This window comes from Colius striatus, chromosome 16 (genome assembly GCF_028858725.1).
Source record: "Colius striatus isolate bColStr4 chromosome 16, bColStr4.1.hap1, whole genome shotgun sequence".
NCBI lineage: Eukaryota > Metazoa > Chordata > Aves > Coliiformes > Coliidae > Colius > Colius striatus.
This window is the reverse complement of record NC_084774.1, coordinates 17,033,337-17,053,845: the sequence shown is the minus strand read 5'-3', so window position 1 is coordinate 17,053,845 and position 20,509 is coordinate 17,033,337. Positions and strand designations below refer to the sequence as shown.

At 37.9% G+C, this 20,509-nt stretch overlaps 1 protein-coding gene across 8 annotated transcripts in view; it reads left to right on the top strand.

Moving 5' to 3' along the window:
• The window catches only part of NCOA3 (nuclear receptor coactivator 3), a 75,894-nt gene that overhangs the window by 17,028 nt on the left and 38,357 nt on the right, over window positions 1-20,509 (top strand). For all 8 annotated transcript variants that reach the window (XM_062009246.1, XM_062009238.1, XM_062009244.1 and 5 more), the window contains one exon: window positions 2,502-2,543. The gene's annotated coding sequence lies outside the window, so the exon portion shown is untranslated. The remainder of the gene's footprint in view (window positions 1-2,501; window positions 2,544-20,509) is intronic.

Sequence of the window (20,509 nt, the reverse complement as noted above, 5' to 3'; positions counted from 1 at the left end):
TTGGTTTTGCTGTAATGTAACCAGATGTGACTAAACTGCCTCCAGGCAGAAATTTACCACAACACTTTTATATTGCTCTAGCTACAAAGATATTACTGTTGTCTTGGAAATGTTAAGTTCCTTACTAGTTACAATTTACCACAACACAGCAGAAGTTACTGATTTCAGAATTGGCAGAATTTAACTTAGTTTCTCTGCGATGATTAAGCTGTTGCTTATGTGCAGTAAAATAACACGGAGATGGCCACTAATTCACTGTTTGGCTGACAGCTATCTGAACTATTTAAATATTGGCCATATGCTTACAAATGTGTCATGATCTCTGCTAATGCTGAATCTATCTCTGCAAAAAACAGGTAGACTTCTTGAACAGATCTGACCTTCAAACAAGGCCATCCATCACATGATACAGGTGCTCACACACAGGATGGCTCCAAACCAGTTTGTTATCTCTTACAGACAAGCAGATACGCATGCCTCTCCCATATTTCTTAGCATCCTTAAAATGCAGGACTATTGGGCTTAGTTTTAAAGACATTGTCTTGTCTTTCAGTTCACTGTTATGTACACTCTACTTTTTTTTTTCCTAGCAAGACAATTATGGAATACTTTGGGTTGTTTTGATCTTAAGAAATGCTTTAAAAGTATTTTCAGCAGGTCTTGCAGCAGTGTCCTAAACTTCACTATTAAAAACGTATGCTAAAGGGATTGGTCCGTTAGTATCAGAACTATATGGATGTGAAGACTGCATTTCTCAGAGCTACAGTAAAGGAGGGCCCCTGAAATTATTTTTGTAAATTTTGGAACAAAACTTTATTTTTTAAATACATTTTAAAAATAACTTTCTACATCAAACTAACTTCCTAGCTACTCATAATCCTTTCTCAAGTATTAAGTTACTGCTAATGAGAAGGGACTTGACTTAAGTTAAAAATAGAGCATGTTGAACTTGACATGAACCTTAATATCTTTTCCAGCTTTTACAAGGATTGTATTGTGAATTGTGTATTGTTTAGTTGGTTTCTCACTGGTCAAAAAAATATTGAAATAAACTGTGTATTGTGAAATAAAGCTGCTATCACTTTGTTTACATTTTGGCTATCTTATCTAAATGTCACTTTACAAATTGGATACCAGCTTCAAGCTTGGGGGTAGGATTTCTTAGTCTAAGACAGTTTTTTCTCTAAAGACAAAATACATTGCTGAAGACAAAGCAACTGAAATGTGTTTGTGGTCAAATCCTAAACCAAGCTTATTTTGTATGCTTGGGCTTTAGATAAAGCAAGGATGGCAGATCAGATATTTCACTATATAGAGTTTGCAACTACAGCCTTTCAGAAGTTTCCAGTGTTCTTTGAGCTTGATTTTTACATAGATTTTTTCAAAATAATTATTCTTATTCTACTTATTGTAACTTCAATTATTGAGTTATCAGTTGAGTTTGCTAATTCTTCTATAGACATAAGACTGATGTTGACTAAAACAATTCTGCAAAGCTTGCACGAAGATTTGGAAAACTCTCAAAGAAAACACCTCTCTAATACTTCGTGTTCTGGGAGTAGGGCCTAATAGTGGCTTACTTATCTCTGGTCTTTTATTTTTGTCCTCTAAGAATGTAGATTAGCTTACTACAGGTAATAATTACAGTTACTGTCAGAGTGGTTATTAAGGAAAAACGATGATTTAAGGGAACTTTCTCTTCTGGATGAGTGGTTGCATATATCTCTACCACTTGATTTAGGAGACTTGTCCTTATTCCTAGTGATGCCTTTGTCTTTATGTGATGTATTTAAGGGAGAAGAAGGCCCACTATAACCAATAACTTTTAGCACAATTTTCTTCCACTGATTAAAAAACCACCTGAACCTGAATTAATTATTCTGTCAAAAGGACAGACCAGTGCTAAGTAGTGTTCAATAACTTGAGTGTCGTCAGTGAAGAAAAGAATACAAAATTGAAAAGATTTTATCATTATGCAGTCACATTATGCCTTCCTCTTGATTGTAAGTAATTCTGTTCTGTGTCATATAAAAAAAGAGTGTAGTGGACCTATTTATCTATATTTTCTTTTAAAGATCAAAGTGCAGTTTTTTTTAATGAGAAATGGAATTTACCAGCACTTCTCTGCCTTTTTGTTTTGTTTTTAGACTTGAGAGTATGAGGTGAATCTATACAAAATAACCACAAATGTCATGGAAAATCAACAGGAAGAAAGTGTTTTCCTCTTCAGTCATTTCATTTATTCTCCTCCTCCTTATTATCAGATGGCAAAGTTAAAAATAAAACCCTGCTACTTTCACATACTGTAGAGCTTTAACTACAGAACTGACACAGAATATTTTAGCTGGGTTAATTTTCATGGTTCAAAAGAAGCTTATAAAGAAGAGAAATCCAGCTGCTGAGGAACTCAGTCCTTCTGAACCAGGAAGATCCCGAACTGTAGGTTGTGAAGTTTGAGAGTATGCTGAAATGCATTCATATGCTTACCTTTTTCTTCCTAGGCATTCCTACTGGCTTCTGTTGGAAAGACAACGCTTCACTGGGTAAGTTTTCTGTTTGACGTAATTGTCTGGGACTACTTTGATTTATGAGATCTGATCCAGAGAAAACATTGATATTGACAGATTTAGGAAAAGGGATAAAAGAAATAAAATTCCCTTAGAAAAATATTTTTGTATGTTCTACATTAATACTGTTTATAGTTTGCTCTCCTCCACCTCCCTTAAACTTGAGGAAATGCATGGTATGACCTGACTTTGGTATGTGGGATAGTATCTAATGCTAATAGGCTTTTGGAGAATATTTAGAGCATTAAAGGATTTTGCTCTTAACGGTTATGGGATGGAGTGGTAGCATCCTTACACATATATATGTCTATCTTTAGTTTTTAATTCTCTGATGATGATGGGAATACTTTGCTCAGAACAGTTATTTTGAAACAGTGGTAGTGAAGTAAGATCTCTTGGCTAAAGCTGTTTGGGCCTAGAGTGGATAATGATGCTAACCACTGTTCTGGTTTGTTTTGGTTTTTCGTCACACCTTCTGGGGTAAGCAATTTAGCCTTCAATACTCAAAGATTAATGTGTTAAGCTTTATACCTATTGCTGGAGAGCAATGAAACTGGCAACTTGTGTGAACGTTCTGTTCAGTGACATTTTGGACTCGAAAGGCAGCACCTCCTTCAGATTAATTAATCTCTTGGGAAAAGATCAACCTCTTTGCCTTGCAGTTTAGCAGGTGCCTTGAAATAAGATTCAAGTGAGCTGACTTGGTTAGAATAAGGTAAGGCTAAACAAAACGAAGAAAATGAGACAGTGGAAGGAAATGGAGAATGCTTTCTTCCAGATACAGAAAAGTTTGTGCTTTGTTTTAGATAGCTATGCTCATTAAGCTGTTACAATCACAAAACAATCCTTTGCCGACTGATGACACATTGATGTAAACAATACATTGTGGAGAGAAGGGATAGTAACTCTGCTCTTGTCTGGATGGAGACACTTGACTAAGCATATAATCTATCATAAATCTACTGGCAATGAAAAAATCACGGTATTTCTATTCTGTAAGATAGAATTAATGACATCAGGCTTAAGTTTTGTATACTCCTTTCTTGTGTTCTCTCCATGGTATGTTGTGTTTATCCTGTTATTGTATGTACACTGTTATTTATAGGCTTCATCTATATGGGAATCTAACAAAGTAAGCTTCCTACTTGTGCAGCCTCAAGGGGTAGGTAAGGTTTTGTAGCTTTCTGAACTTTTACTGAACTGTAAAGTACACTAGAAATGTTTAGTGAGCTTTGAAAAGAGTGTTAAAGCTATACTATGCCTAGACACAGTAACTTTTCTCCTAATAATTTTGACAGAGCCCAAGAATGTAAGATTCTGACTGTGAACCTAAACATAACTTCCCTTTCTTTTAAAAATTCTGTTTAAGTTATGTGCTGTAATAGAAGATCACTTAACTGTACAAATGCAGAGAGGTGTATCCTGACAAGAAAACACATTGAATCAGCTATGCTGTATAGCTGATACACTCCAGTTGTATGACATAAATGCATGACTGGTGCTCATGAGTTAATTGCCATGTTTGATATGCACACCAGATGCTAACAGAAGAGTCTTGCTATGCAGAGGTGTGGCTGAATGCTAACTTGATATTAAAGTTAAACTTTGAATTAAACCACGGAATGATCTGAAAGACTGGTAAAGAGAAAATGAGTTGGTTAAATTGTGGTGGATGCATCTTTGATGTCTCATTGGCAGACGAATGCTCAAACAATGATTCCACAGCTCAGGGGTCCATTGAATGCAAGATACAAATCAGTCATTCTGCTTGCATGAGAAGTAAAGACACAGTGCATGTAAGAAAAATTAATAATTAAAAATATTCCACAGCTTTATCATGGTGTTTCCTCCACTGCACTACATAAAAATACATAAAATTGCTTCCAACAAGGAAGCGACTGGATCAGAAACAAAACATGACAAATACTTTTGGCACTTGAAGGGGAAGGATGTGATCCCTTCTTCTGTTTTTGGCAATCATTGACCTCTTGTACTAACTTGCAGAATAGCTGCAAATCTTCCTAAAATTACTTGGAAATTCCATACTAATGATAGTAGTGTCATTTTGGAGAGTTCTGCAGCTAAGCATCCATGTTTGAGAAGTGCCATTTGATTTAAAACTTTCATGAGCAAAACTGATACTTTCCTGCCACAGGAATATTAGGAAGCTTACTGTGAGATTTGATCAAAGAAGGCTTTTTAATGAAAATGAAAGTATTGCTTCTTTAAAAACTAGAAGCATGAGGCTTTTATGTAATGGAAATTCTTCGTAAAGTATAGGAAGTTTTGGACAAAAAAAATCCAGAGAGGCATTGAGAGTCTTACTCAGAAGCATGCTGCCTTTTCTCAGAAATTGGGGGGGGGGGGAATCCCTGGAGGCATGAGTTAATGTGGTCAGGAATACAGTCTTTGTGTCCAGTAATGATAGGAGTATTACTGGATATATGCAAAATGTAAGAAGTACATGAGATCAATAAAACATACCTGCTTAAATAAGTACCAAAAAGCATGTGGTAATACATCTTAACTTTAAGACAAGGTAGGATCAATTCTAAAGTACTCTCTTAGTAGCCTATTGTTATAATGGTACCAGTTTATCATCAGATTGCAGTACATAATTATCTGATGACAGTGTTTTACTGAAAATCATAGAGAAATGACTCTAGCATTGATTGAAACACTGCAAACAAATTTAGAGCTGGTTAAGCAGAGTTTTGTTCAGTCAAGGTCTGAAAGTCTCAGGATAGAGATTCCAAATGCTCTCTGGAACTGTGTTTAACCACTATTTGAAAACTGAATTTAGCTTGTTGCAAGTAGTAAAGCTTGCCTCTTGCCCTTTCGTTGTAGGCCTTGGAGGAAATTCTATGACTTTCCAGTCCATAATGTCTCTCTAGGTGCTGTTTTTCTGTTATGTATAGTGTTGAACAAAGACACCAACCTTTCAGGTGGTTTTTCACTCCTCCCTTTTTGCTTAATTTTTAAATAATTGACCCTTGAAATATAAGATTTGATTCTACCAATGACATGCGAAAATTATGTTACAGTTTTGTTCAGTGAATTTGAGCAGCTGCTTTGTGTTACAACCACTGGTACACAGTGGGTGGGCAACACTTGAAGTATAACAAGATAACCTCACTGTACTGTGGAGAGACAAATTAACCTAATTTGGGAGGAATTCTATTCCGCCTTTACTTTGCAGTTTAACTGAAGGTTCTCTACTAAGCTCTGGTCACGATGAATATGAAATACTGGAAAGGCATTTTGAATTAATGAGATGCTCAGATTTGTTGTATACTATAGATAGACAACTGTTACTTCAATTTTAGAATGATTAGGTTTGTGTTGAACTAAATGAACACCTCTTGCAGCTGTACTAAGTGTACTGCTGTACACTTAAAGTTAATCAGATTTAATTGCACCATTGAGCTAGGAACATTTTCATATTTCAAGGTTGAAATGTGTTTTAGAAATGTCATTGTTGTATTAAGTAGCTGTGCCTGTTCCTTACAATGAGGTAAATTGTATATAAGCATTGATACTATGCATGAAAAAAATACCAACTATTTTGATTTCCTTTCTTCAGCGACTTCCTCAGTTTTCAGTCTGTATCATGCACTCTCAAATTTGAGAGTTCAGTTATACCAGAAACTCGGGAAACTTCGTTAACAGGGCTTTTGTTATTATTAGATAAGGTGATAACAAGATCTATTTTTAAAAGCAAAAGGGATGTGTGTTTTTTAACAAATTAAAAAACCCCAAACCCACAACAGCTTAGTAGCCTGATGAAAAGAGATACCACAAGGAATTCTCAAAAGTGCCACAAAGTGATGGGTATTTACCTCCCGTTGAAGGCAGACTCTGTGAATCTGAGCAAATGTAATATGGAAAACCTAATGGATAACTGCCTTCCCCCTGCCCTCTCCCCATAGCACTCTCACACTTCTTCAGAATATGAATCTATGTTTTTAATATGGTAATGTATCCAGTGCTTTGATTAAAATGAGTTGATTTACAGTGTGAAATAATGTTTACTGACATTAATTCTATAGCTTAGTTCTTGTGCAAAAACATTAATAAATGTTCATAAATACAGCATCTGCTGACTAGCAAAATGTGCCTAAGGCAAGTCACTGTGATTTATGGACTGTGTTTCTCTCCTGATCATATGCCTCTCCGTATTGATGGGTGTAAATATTTCCAACAGTTAAATCAGTGATTTGTGTTGGTTTAGCGTCAGCTCTAAATGAATATTCTTAATCGGAAGCTGCAGTCTGTTACAATCAAGACAGTATGTATGAGTGTTCTTTACTCTTCATAGTTACTCCTCTGTCCTAGTTTAAATATCACCAAAACTCGTTACATACTACCCATGACAGGTGAAGACTGAGATAGGATGCAGGTCCTTGACAAACTTTATTTGTCCATTTATGAGACCATTATCTAGCACTGCATAGTGAAGAGGACAAGATTGTGGAAATAGTAGTGCACTTTGGAGATGACACAACAGATCTAAGTCTCTTACAGTCTTCTCTGTGAACTGATGGGTGCCAGTCCCACATAGTGTCTAATAAGCAGTTATGTAGCAATGTCCTTAAGTATGTGTCCAATTAAGCAACGTCCTTAAGCAATGTCCAATTAAGTATGTGCTCCAAGGGTTAAAGGGAGAAGTATTGAGAGTTGGAGTTGACAATGCTATTTTCAGGTTTTTGAATGACCTCATAACCTTAGTGTTTTCATTGCATCTTGTTGTCTGCCTTTAAAAAGCACATGGAAAAATAAAAAAGTGTATATTTCAGCATAAGGAAAGCTCTACCCTGTTTGCCAGCAAGGTTGCCGTCTGAGATCCCGCAGAGCAGATAGGCACCGCTTTGGTCACTGGGCTGGCGTGTTTTCCTCGCGGGCTTGCTGTGAGTGTGGCAGGAGCATTAGAGTCTTTTGGCACTGCTGGCTTACATCTCCATCTGTGGATTCCACTGAGATCTTGAACTGGAGTGGAGGAGAAGGGTGATCTTTGCAAAGCCCGTGCTGCTACTGCCTCATGTTTTGTGGATGCTGTGTATGGGTGGGGCAGTGCAGCCTAGAAGAATGTCGCTGGTCACTAGCTGCTGTGCTGCCAGGCACTAACTGCTTCGTAGCTGGCAGGTTTATAGAGAAGCTGCTCTTGGTCTTTGTAATATGGCGATAAAGCATGTTCTGTCCTGTCAGCACAGAGGAGCTGTGCAGCGACAAAGTGAATTTGGTTAGATAAAGTACTTGAGGGTCTTGGCAAGTGGTTTAAAACAGAACTGAGCATGTTCAAAAACTTTAAAAGCACTTGCTGTCTGTACAGAAATTGTCACTGGAGCAGCAGGATGAAGTTCAGCTTGTTCAGACATTCAATTTATCTTCTCAAGTTTTAACTTCTAAAACTGAATAAAAGGTTAGATTTTGTTGAACTACTTCTCCACTCTTTTTAAATATTAGAACCAATTTTATGCAAGTCTTCCACAAAATGTAATTCTGAGGGGTGTGTGAAGGAGTCATTAAAGAATTTGAACAGGTTTTCGTGGTGGAAAATGTTAGGCATCCTTAGCCACAGATGTAGCTGTGCTTGCAGAGGTAATGATATGCTTTACTATATTTTTCTATTTCAGCCAAAGATGCCCACCCAAAACAAGCAATTCCCTTTCTTGCACTAAATCCTCCTATCTTTAGCTTTGTATGAGTTGCAATGTTGGATATATCAAGACTGTTTTAAAGATGTAGTATGTTAAATTGAGTGTGTGTTCATAAAGTTACTGTGGCCCCTTTCTTAGCCTAAGAGACGCCCTTGTGGAAATATCTGTTGCTGCATTAAATGTTTTCCAGCAATCTGTGGTGGTGTGTCAGTCCATCTGTCTGTCCTACCTCTGTCCTGTTGTGTTCATACCCCTTCCCCCCATCATGTGGTACTCCCCAATTGTAGAATCCTCATTTTTCACTTTTCGTGTGTACAAAGTATACTCTCTTTTGTTTGTTATGGGTCTTACGTACATCAGCTTTAATTGAGTCTGGGAAGGGAAGAAACTATATCTGTTTGGTCTCATGCATAATGCAGATCTTGCATGTTTTAGAAATAACTTCAAAAATATCTTTAAAATTACAGGTGAACTCAGCTAATTTCTAATTGGCTTTGTAGGTATAGTCTTCAGAATCTGGAAAAATGCATGTTGCAGGCTTCTGGAAGGAGCTTGCATGCTTTCCTGAAATATGTTTTTCCTAAATGGCTTCAGAATAGGACACAGTGTAGCTTGGGTGGAGCCTCACAGTCTCAGTAGGAGAGATATGCTGTTAATTCAAGGGCAGTCTCTTATTAGCTTCATGAGCTGCATAATAAAAACATACATAGTAAAAAAAAAAAAAAGTATGTTTTCAAGGGAATTGCATAAAGTTTAGTGCAGGGTCCTCAGCATTATTCATTTTTTTTGCAGACATGTGGGTGCATCACTGTGAATCTTTTTTGCTTTAAAATGTTGATTTTACAGACTGAGACTTCAGTTAATATGTTACTTATGTGGTGATCTGGTAAATACTTCTAAAAATTACTGAAGTTTTGCAATTAGTGTATTTTTGGAGACAGTGTTAGAAATTGCTAGTGCTGTTTTCCCATCCCCCAGCTTTTGAGCTCAGACGAGTCTAGTTTGCTTGCAGCTGCAGTGGTAGGCATCTTTCAGGAAGTGACCTTGGCTTGTATTAATCAAATTCAGAACACACAGAAAAGCTTCTTGGTAACATGCTGACTTGATGTAAAATTTTATAGCATCCATTTTCTTTTAAAATGAGGCCATCTTATAAAAAGGGAACTTATTTATGACATCTCAATTTAAAAGAATTTCTTTAAAATGGCATGGTATTTAGAAAAGGTAAAACAACAAAACCAAACTGCTCTTTTTTACTGAGAGGAAAAGAGCTTTTTATATATGTAATTAATTCCTAAATTACTATTGACAAAATTCTATTTTAACCTAGCTAAACTATGAAAATACAGGGTTATTTAATAGCATTTTCATTGGTTTCTTACCATTTTTTAACTAGAGTAGAAAAGCTTGGTTATTAGGGCATGATCACAATCAGCTAAGATTCTCATGATCTTTAACTTTCTGACTTGATGTATTTTTATCACTTACTACATCTTTTGTTGGTAGCTCTCAAGGCATTAAACTTAACCTCAGAGTAGCTGTGTTGAGCTGCTATGCCTATTTGCATGGATTGAGAGCTGAGTCTACCTGTGCGGGTTCAAGAAATCAGTGTCTGACTTTGCCCACCAGCTGGGAATTGTCTTCCATTGGCTGCTCTTAAATTGAGTGGCTGACTATTCCTGAAGCAGGTTTTAGGAGTTTTGTATTATCACTTTCTTGCCTAAAACAATTTTGTGAATTGAGTTACAAAAATATGATTGTTTGCAGTTATTTTCAGTTAGCATAATGTAAGAGTACCTGTCTTTCTGGGGACCTATACAGAGAGCTGTGACCAGAATATCTTTCATCCTTACAAAGTGCTGTGAAAGCCTTTAAGATTCAGGGGTAAGATAATTTACTAGCCTTCCAACTGCATCTTTCTAGAGAATTTGTAATATCTGCCACCTGACTAATGTTTTTTTCCCTTAGGTTGTTGTGTGCATTGTCTTGAATACTCTTACCATCTGGTTGGTTTCAGGGTTCGGGAAACTGAACTCCACTTTAACTGGCATCTTCAGCATAAACCTCTTGTGCATATCAATGGCATATTTACTCATTTTACCTCTTCACAATTGCATTTAGATTCTTGTAATTGTTTCTGCAGTGTGTTGGAGATTTGAGTTAAGGTACCATATGTGTTCTCCAGTGTTTCCTGACTTGACTGCTGCCTGTTTCGTAACAGTTAATTCCATGTTGTGTACCCTGCAAATGTATGTGGTGACTTGCCATTCTACATGGTATCAAGTCAGAATTTTAATCATTCACTTCAAGATCTCTGTGTAACCCTACCCCTTTCTGCCGTGTTGAATAAAATCTCAGGTTACTTTGCTACTAAATTTGCCTTAACTACATGCTTTATACACCTCTATTAATGCTGCCTCATTATATTGTCTGTTACTGCACCAAACTGAGAACTCTTCATCCACTTCACTTAAGGGTGCTTTAGTCCTCTTCCCTTATAGTCTGTAAGGCCAATGAAGGGGTTGTAAATCTGTTGCTCTCTGTGCTTACATGTAGTTGACACTGACATTCCAAGATGAAGTGGATGCCAAAACACAATCATACCTCATGTCATTCAGTATTTGCTATTGTCAGCATTTTCACAAGTCTCACAGAGAATAAAACTGGTCACAGATTTTGGGATATGCCACCATGGACAGGCTCACTGAGTTAGTGGTACCCGAGATGAAACCTCATTGCTAGTGATGGTATTTTGACTCTGAAAAGCTTGTGTCATAATCTTCTTGACATGAAAAATTTAAACCAGGACTACACATTAGGAGACAACAGAGCCTGAAGCCATTAATACAGAGCAGAGAAACAAGAAGGCTGCTCCATCTTCCTCCTCTAGTTCTGTAATCCTAGTATGAGTGCAAACTGCCAAGCACCTTCTTTTTTTATTCCAAAGCAAAACAATCTATCACAAATATCTTGTGTCCAGATAATTTTCTACTTCTGTGGTTGTGTATTACTTGTTTATCCTATGAAGACTGTGAAGAGATGATTACTTTTATACCCAAGAGCTGCACGTTGAATGTCCATCCTTCTTGAAGTAAGTGGTGGATGACTAATTTTGATGTCAACATCTTGAAGCAGAGTATTATTACTGGCAGAAGAGGAATGGGGCAGCGGGCAGGAGTACTCCTTGGGCTGTTCTGCCTTATGCCAGGGCAGGGCCCGTTTGTTCTTTGGCAAGAGGCAAAGCAGATCATTACAGCTCCAGACTCTGCATTTGCAATGCTTTCTGACAGTTCTGGGCTGGCGTTCTCCCTCCCTCCTCTTTCGCAAGGTCAGTCGTTCCTGTTTGCCAGCCCAGTCTCTCTGTCACATTGCCGTAGTTCAACGCTGCTTTCATACTGCCTACTATCAGTCCTACCCCTTAGGTTAGCGCCCTGGTTTTCAACTATAGCAGTGACAAGAGGACACACTTCTGCCTCATTTTCTTACGGTTCTCTTTTATTTCCGTCCTTAAAGAAACGCCCAGCTCGCGAGAGGCCGCTGGGCGCTTCGCTACTCCCCACGTTCCTCGAAGGGGATGGCGGCGGGGAGGACGGCAGTGGCTCGGCTCGGCTCGGCTCGGCTCGGGCCGGGCCGTAAGGAGTTAAGGGCCGCGCCGCCGCCCGCGGTTGTGTCTGGCGCCGCCGCGCGCTCATTGGCTGCGCGGGGGTGAAACGGGAACCACGGTAAACTTTTGACCCCGCGCGGGCTGCGCAGCGCCGGGCGCGCCCGCAGAGCGCGCCGCGCTTCCCCCCGGCTGCATTCACTCCGTGATCGTGCCGTGCCTCATGCGGCCTGGCCGGGGGCTGGCAGCGGGACCGGCACGAGCAAGCGGTTTGCTCGTCCAGATAACGGTGAAGCTGGAATACGGCTTAACTGCTCGTACCGGCTCTCTCCTAAACTCCGGTCAGTAAACAAGGAGGAGTCCTATTTTCCAGCTTCCAACATGCTTTTCGTGTGGTTGAAAAGGAAAACAACACAAAGCCGCAACCCAACCCAGTAAAAAACAACCACCCAATTGATGCTGACTATCGGGGCTAATTAGAAAGTGGGGAAGGGAGGGGGAGTGAGTCATGAGGCACGCCGGCTGCGGCAGCTCTGCTGCTCCATAAACGCGCTGGTGTCTGAAAGAGTGAAGTGGTTTCACCTCACTGAAATCCGAGGTAAAAACGTCTCATTATTACTCCTGCGTTTGTAAGTTGGTGGTATTAAATACAGACTTGCCGAACTGCAACTCTTTTTCTGTGCTGTGTCTTCCTTAAACAAAAGAATGTGTTTGCTCAGTTTGGGAGAGGCTGCCAGCTGAACTTCGTTGCCAATTTGCAAAGTGCAAGAGGCTCGTGGTAGCCGATGCTTTGAATCTTTATTTGGGTAGGATGACTAACAAATTCTGGTCTCAATTAGCGTGTGTGTCACTTCCATACTATGCGGAGTTTGTCACAAAAAAATTCAGAGTATCTGTGGTCAAGAAATTTCACCTTCTCTCTGCAGATTTGCCAAACCAGGCAAATTAAAGCAGCATGACGTTTTCAATGAAGTATGAACGCGAGATTTAGTTAATCCACGTTTCTTTCCCCTTAAACGTGCCTGTCTTTTCACTGACAAAAGAATAGCTGACTTGGTTACTTTACTGCATCAGCTGCCATTTCCTCCCTCCCCCACTCCCCGGCACAGGTACCGGCCTGCTCTTCTGGCTGCAATATTCAACTTACTGAATGTTAAGTGCCACTTAATCAAGGAGTCACTCAGCACCTTACTTAGAGATAACATTCAAAAGTCTTCTTCAACAAAGAAACTTGATTCCTGACGACTTCAGGCTGATATTTCTACCTCTCTAGTGGCTTGTTCTGGCAAATAGTTTCATCGGATTCATACCATGTGTTCGTTTTCCTGATGAGAGGTCAGGGTGGAGAAACATGCTCAACTGCTGTGATTTGGAGTTTTAAAAAATTCGGTTCAAGTACTGTTAGCGTTGTAGGATGAGATGGTGAAGGTTCAGGGCAGGCTGTTCTCTGAGCACTGCTGTTCTCTGGCAGCTTTATCTGGGAATTGAGGGAGTCTCCTGAAGCATTGCCAGCAGCATCAAGGGAACAATGACTATAATATGATTAATAGCAGATCCCTTGCCCCCTCTTGTGTGTAATTCTCCTTACCAACTGCAAAAGAAACATGTGCTTGTAATGATAGTTGGTGGCCTCCCCGTTTGTTCCAGCTAGTGTTCCCGAGCAGTGGCTGTGATACAGTTTCTTTTCCCCCACTCCTTAGGATTCTTTCGTCTGCCTTCCCTTGTGCCTGCCTGCCTCCATCCGCTTCTCGTTGTCTGTTCCGTGGCAGTTTCTCTGCCCTCACAGTGGAGCTGCAGTGAAGATGTAACCAAATTGCTTATCATGGTGAAACAGAGTAAATGTTCTTCTAAAGGAAAGGAGAGCATGTAACAAATGCTAGGAACTAGGAATCGTTTGTGAACTCTATTTCCAACGTGCCGTTTTGATGTCTCTATCTGAAAGTCGTCTTTTGAACACTTGCACGATTGCATTGTGGTAACACTGGGTGCACAGGCCTCTTAGCATTAGAAATGAGTGGTCTTTGAAACTATGACTGAATACGGCAACAGTAGGCTGGGAAACTGCCAAAAAAAGGGAAACTGACTCTCAAGCCAAAGAAGCAAACTTAACCAGATCTTTAAATCATGTAACTTCAAAGTATCCTGCTTTGGGGTGAGTGTTATTGAAGACTTGCTGAGAACAGCAAACTGCTGCTGAGGACAAAATCACTAGTGTAACCTTTGCTTCTGAAGAAAATGGCTAGAAAGAGGGATATCAGGGTTAATGTGAAGGTGTTTTGCAACCCGAAATCATTAAATGGGCAGTAACAAACTGAAAATAAACTGGAATTCTATAGTGTTCTACTCTGAATAATCACACAGAATGAATGTTGGGGTTGGTTAACATCTCCTGGTTTCCTCAGGGGTGATTTGATAGCTGCTTTGGAGCTGCCCTTTTAGAATTTTCTCCCTCCACCAAGATTTCCAAACTGAGAAATTAAAAAAGCTCACAGCAAGGTGTTTTCATCTGTTCTTTCTGCAGGGTAGGGTAAATTCCCATTGTTGTGTTTTACTGAAGGATGGAAAGATGATTTAGAGGAAATTCTAGAGAACAATATCTCAATTTGGAAAATTATTTTGTATTCCAAACTTCATCAGTACTTCTATTGTATGCTTCAGATTTCTTCTGGCTCATTTCCCCTCAGTCTTCTGACTTTGATCATGGCGTGATATGGTGAGCCGGATTCTGGTATCTAGTATTAAAGCTTGCCACTTCCCTCTCAGTCAGCGTCAAACTGTCACGTTGGCACAACTGATGCTGAAAAAGAGTAGACCTGTAGTAATTGGAACTTAGATTTTTTTGTTTGTTTTAAACCATTAGCATTGTATCTCTGTCTTCTCTGTTTTTATGTCTATTACAGTTGATGATGTCTGCAGCCCAAGTGTTTCACCATAGGATTCAATAAGTGGCTTTTTCTTTGCTTCTTCCTCAGTTTAGTTAGTCTCAAAGTGCCTCCTGCGCTTACTTGAAAAATGCGGTACATACAGGCATTGGCTGCTATAGCCGAAAGGACTTTATAATCTCTGTAGCTTGTGTTATCTCTGCAGCTGTTGCTCATAAATGTTTCTGTGTTGATGTGCCCTAACAGCCAGGTTGTTCTAGCTTCTGGTGTAGGCTAGTCTTCTCAGGTCACAGGGATAGTAAACAGTAGCTTTCCTTACTGATTTGTACTGAAGTAACAGACTTAGGGTATTTAAACCGCAGTCTTTTTAGAAGAATCTACTTTATTTCCAGCGCAGTTTAAAACTAGTTATAGGTTGTTTGGGTGAGAGGTCTTATGGTGGAGGTAGGACAGGACAGGATTGCTCAAAAAAATTCTACAGGCTGACTTAGAATCTACTCTGCCATTCATATTCAGCATTTTTGTGCTTCTGGAAAGCTCTCTTATTTCTCTAAACTTTCTTTCGGATGTTTTTTGAGTGTGTAGTATTGTCGTTTAGGATGATAATCATTATAACCTATCTGGCTGTTTCTCAAAGCAGCACATGAATTTTAAATAGTAGAGAGACCCATCTCCCTGAACAGAGGGAGAAAGGGAAACAGAAGATTGGCTGAGGCACTCCCTAACTGCTGCACTGGCTCATTTGTGGTATGTAGTTATCCTTACAATAGTCTGCTGAAGTCCAGGTCTTGAAGGCTGAGACAACAGAAGGGATCAACTTTACAGAGTGTAGTGTCAAAATTTTTTCTTGATGTATCATTTCACTATGCCTATTGTTCACTCTCTCTGGTCAGATGGCAGTTAGAAATGCATCTTTTTCCTCAAGCAAAGGAAATTAAAAGCACAATGCAGTAATCTTTATAATCATAATAATTATTATAATCCTTACAGTTCTCAAGGTATAAACAGGAAATAACCTGATAAATCAAGGATCTGACAAATATAAATAGATCCAGAATAAAAATAATATCTCAGCAAAAATGGCATGTCTTTTGTCTATCTGTCTCCACATACTATTGTAATCTTTTGGTAATGATGTTGTGAAAATAGAGGATGAATATTTTTCGTTTTGGATGTTACTGGTTAAACATAATCCCATTTCCAGCACTAGAACAGATAGCTGTAAACATTCTTTCATAATAAACCTTGGGACTGTGATGTGATAGAGAGTTGGAAAATTAGTGGTGCCTATCAAAATTTTTTTCTAGTACTGTTTTGTCTTGGGGAGAAAAAAGGGCCATGTGAACGGAACACAGACAACTGCAAAAAGTTTTATTTGAAGGAAGAATTTCTAATATCTTACAGAGGGAGAAATAGTGTTACTTTTTATTCAATACCTATTTAATGTAATTATAAATTGAGGAGGCAAAACTGAATTATTCTGGCTGTGGACATGGAGGAAGAAGGGGAATTGTAAGCTCCTTAATGATCACAGTATCCTTTATAATTGACCCATGAATGTTGTTTGTAAGAAAAATAACCATGTAGATAGGTACTTTTTGGATAATGCTAATTTTAGGAATTTTGAATTAATATTTTAAAATTATATATATTGAATTGGTTGATAAATTATGCTGCTTTTTCTCTTTTCCAGCTTCTTGTACAGAGTATTCATTAGATGATTTGTTATTTCAGACGCTGTCATTCCCCATCTTTTCTCCTCAATACTGTTAAAGTAGGAAAACCAGTTCTATCTCTTTGTTTTATATTTCTTTTGTTTTTTCACTGTGATTCTCTATTGCCTATGTAATGTCATCCTCCTGGGTCCTGTGTCAACATTGCTTGCATGTTGTTGTGACAGGATTAGAATTGAACATTTCAGTCAGAGGAATCTTACTTTGAAATATCCTGAAGTTGAATATTAAGGAAATTACAAACAATGTGATTAAGCTTAATCCTGCTAAAAGAGGCAGAAGAATTTTGGAAAGAGAACAAATGTTTCAGGTTTTCAGAAGCTGATGGAGTCTTGTTTGTTTTTTGGGTAGGACAATGGGGGTATGCTGTTAAACAAAAAGCAAACCCATTTAAAATTGATAAAGGAAAAAATTGTTCACACACTTAGCAGGCACATGATACCAGACAAGTTATTAGTATATGGAAAAAAACATTTTGTATTTTTAAGTAGGAGAATGTTTATAGCTGCACTTATTAAAGTTTATATATATAAGGGTGTTCTGTGATATACATTAGTTTCCTACCGATTCCTGGAAGCTAAACCTTCCATTGGTAGTTTTTCAGTATTGAGTAAGGTGAGGCTCTGATACGATATGGCATAATGAATTCTGTGTTTCTTTGGCAAACAGATATTGATAGCAAGAAATACTATCTTTATTTGAAGGAAATAACTCTTCTGTTTTGGTTGCTTGGTTATTTTATGGGTATAGAATGTGAATGTTAGTTATGTCTTTTCGGGTATACAGAAGACATTTTGGACCTTTCTAGAAGTAAAACATTCTAAGTTGTAATTCTCTCTGCTTGCTTTTACAGTCTGTCAGAGCAAGATTAATACTGTTTAATGGCACTTTTTTACATGGTGTGCTATTCATGCTGTCTTCATAGCGTTCTTCAATGAGCATTTTCATAAAGTGTCAGGATAGCTTCTGAGAAACTTTGAAGGCTGCTAGTCATACATTGGAAAGTGTTGAATTACTTGGCTGTAAAAGCAAAATTAATCTTTCCCTTTAGGAAACTTAATTCAGCATGTCTTTGACATACAGTTGTTAATAAAAGCCAGCCTTTTTTGAAGGTGCTTTAAAGATCGTATTAACTAGAAGACCTAAGAATTTTTTAGTAGTGGCTCAGGATCTCTCATGATAAACTGAAGAACTTCTGCCCTGCTTGTGTGACAGTTGTCGGTCCTGAAGTTTGAACAATGTTTTAAAATACCATTCAATTTTGCTTTAAATGTTCCACATGTGACGTCTTAGTAGGTAACAATGAGCAATTTCTCAATAAGTAGATGGCCATGCAGTAATAGCAGGGCAGTAAGTGATAATCCCTTCTGTGTCCCAAAGATAGTAAGGAATCTCCCCACTCTTTATCCAGAGTGCTGCAAAGATCTTTGAATTTTAAAGAACATCTAGAGCTAGGAAAGATGTGTAAAGCAGTAAAAATAACTATTTGGTGTTTACTGCAAAATTGCAGGATTTGTAGCTCTTTTGTACTCCAGGCTCTTTTGTTGTTCATAGCTGGTGGCATTTAACTCTTCCTTGACAGATGGGTGAAGTTGTTCTCATCCAAACTAAACTTCATTTTACTTTTAAGTGTGACAGGTTTCACTTGAGAATGAATTAAATGATCTAGCAATCTTCCTAAAAGTTGTGAGGGTAGCAGAAAATATAACATTTAAAGACTAAGAATTTTAGGATTTCTTAATGAAGTATTGTACTTACTCTGTAATGCTTTAAAACTTAAGACTTAACCAGTTATGACTAACTTGAATTAACTGTTTTGGAGTCACAGGAAGTTTTCTCTGGTCGGTAGTAGTTACACTGTGGTCCTTAATTTGGCGGTTTTGGCCACTCTTAGTACCTCTCATTTTCTTTTTTGTATGTCTCACACAAATGTGGGATATATTTACTGAACTTCCTCTTCAAAGGTACCTAGTTTGAAATATTGATATGTAGATTACAGTATTTAAAAGTATGTAATGTTAGATATTGATAGTATTAATAGGCAACTTGTTTTAGGTTCCAACGTTTTTGTTAGGTTTTCTGCCATGATGAGAGGTATTTGAAAGACATGTAGATGTGGTCTTGACTAATGCGGTTTAGTGGTTTAGTTTAGCAGTGCTCGGTTAGTGGTTGGGCTTGATCTTTAAGGGCCTTTCCAACCTAAATGATTCTGTAATTGTTCAGCTCTAATTTCCATCAGTGTTGTTTTTTCACCAATGTTGATTTCAGAGCAGATGCAATAAATTAACAGTAAATGGAATGTGCAAGGGAGCTTTTTCATACCTGTTATTCTTTCTTGTGCCATAAAAGATGTGAAGAGTTTTGGTGTTCTGTGTAAACTCAATAATTTACTCTGATTAATGCTTATAATCAGTTTTGCAGGTAAAGGATGTTATTTTGATTTTTAATAATGATAATAATGCAATTTTTGTTGTAGATCTAGCAGTCAACTTGCCACTGCTTTCAGCAGTTACTATATTGGTTTTGAGCACTGGCATTTAATATGGCTGATTAAAGATCATTTATGTGACTTTTCAACTAAATTAGTAGTGGACAGTTAGTGTGTAGAAAGTGTATATTTTTACAGTTTAAAAAAGTGAACATAGTAGGTTATTATTGACATTCTTAGAAAACAGCAAGTAGAACAGAATACTAAAATAGGAGTTGCTCCAGTTCAGACACAGGGATTGTATTACCAGAACATTCTTAAAAGTTGTCTGTTGAGCAAACAGAGATATCTTACCCTTTTTCTTGACTGTGTTTACAGTGCACACCCATGTTTCTAGATAACTTAGGAAATAGTTCTAAATGAAATTTACCTCTTCTGATAGGAAAAAACCCCACTTACTGTATCTCTCTATTTGAGGTCAATAACGACGTTCAGGTCTTTTTCTTTTAATTTCTATAAAAGATAAAATTTTGAAATAAATACTACTTTCAACTTTAGTGTTATTTCTACTCAAGGTGCTGACAGAATTCTCAGTAAATTAACAGAAACAGACTTAGATAAGTGCTTCTGAAAATCCCAGTAGAAGTATATTAAATTTCAATGGATCAAAATACATTTCCTTAAACACGGAGAGGGAAAGGGATTGATATGAGGCGCATGTTTCATGAACTTCTGACACACTGAGCTTTTAACCCGCTCAGGAAAACTAAATAATACTTTTAATAAAAATTCACAAAGATTATGATAGAGCTTCAGACTTAGCTATGGGAGAAGAAACCTGGTTGTTAACATTGCATTCACAGTGAAATTTTTAAAGTATGTTTCAGCATTTGGCCTGGTAATGGTAGTACAGTAACAGTTTTTCATATACACAGAATGATAATTTATATGTGGATTCAAATGGAGGAGCTGGGGAACAGACAGCTTTTAAGTGGACTACGATGTAAATGGGGTTGATTGTCATATTTCTATCACATTAAAAATTAACTTTTCTTAATGGAAGATTCTGCAAATCTGATCCCTACTCCACCCTTTTACTGTACAGCTAGTGTTCCAAGGCTTTGCTCACTTTCTTGGGCTAATTCTGCAAGATGGAAATAGAATTTTATAATGAGGGATTTACTACAGCAGAAAATGTTCAAGTGAAATTGGACAGTAAAAATACAGAATTGGTAGTGGATGCAAGATCAACTGTTTCTTTTTCTTTTGGGTTCTTTTTGATTTGAGGTTGAATGTGTCCATTTTGAATTTGTAATTTAGAGCATTATGTGTAACTTTGGCAGAGCTTTTTGGAAAAACTTCCGTTAATTTCAGTGTGATGATGTTTGTGTAACAATACCCTGCTTTGGAAGTTAAAATTTGAAAACGCTAAACTTTTGACCTTGGGTAGATCTTGCCATGTATAATGCATTATATTCAGCATGTGAAGTAAAAATTATACTTTTCTGGGCTCTAGTCTGTGGAAAAAATAGTGTGTATTGGACTGTGATGCCTGACAGCTGACATTTATCAAGAGTAACACGAGCTTTACTCATTCTCACATTTTAAAGCAGCTTTCAAATCTTTACATGTATACACATG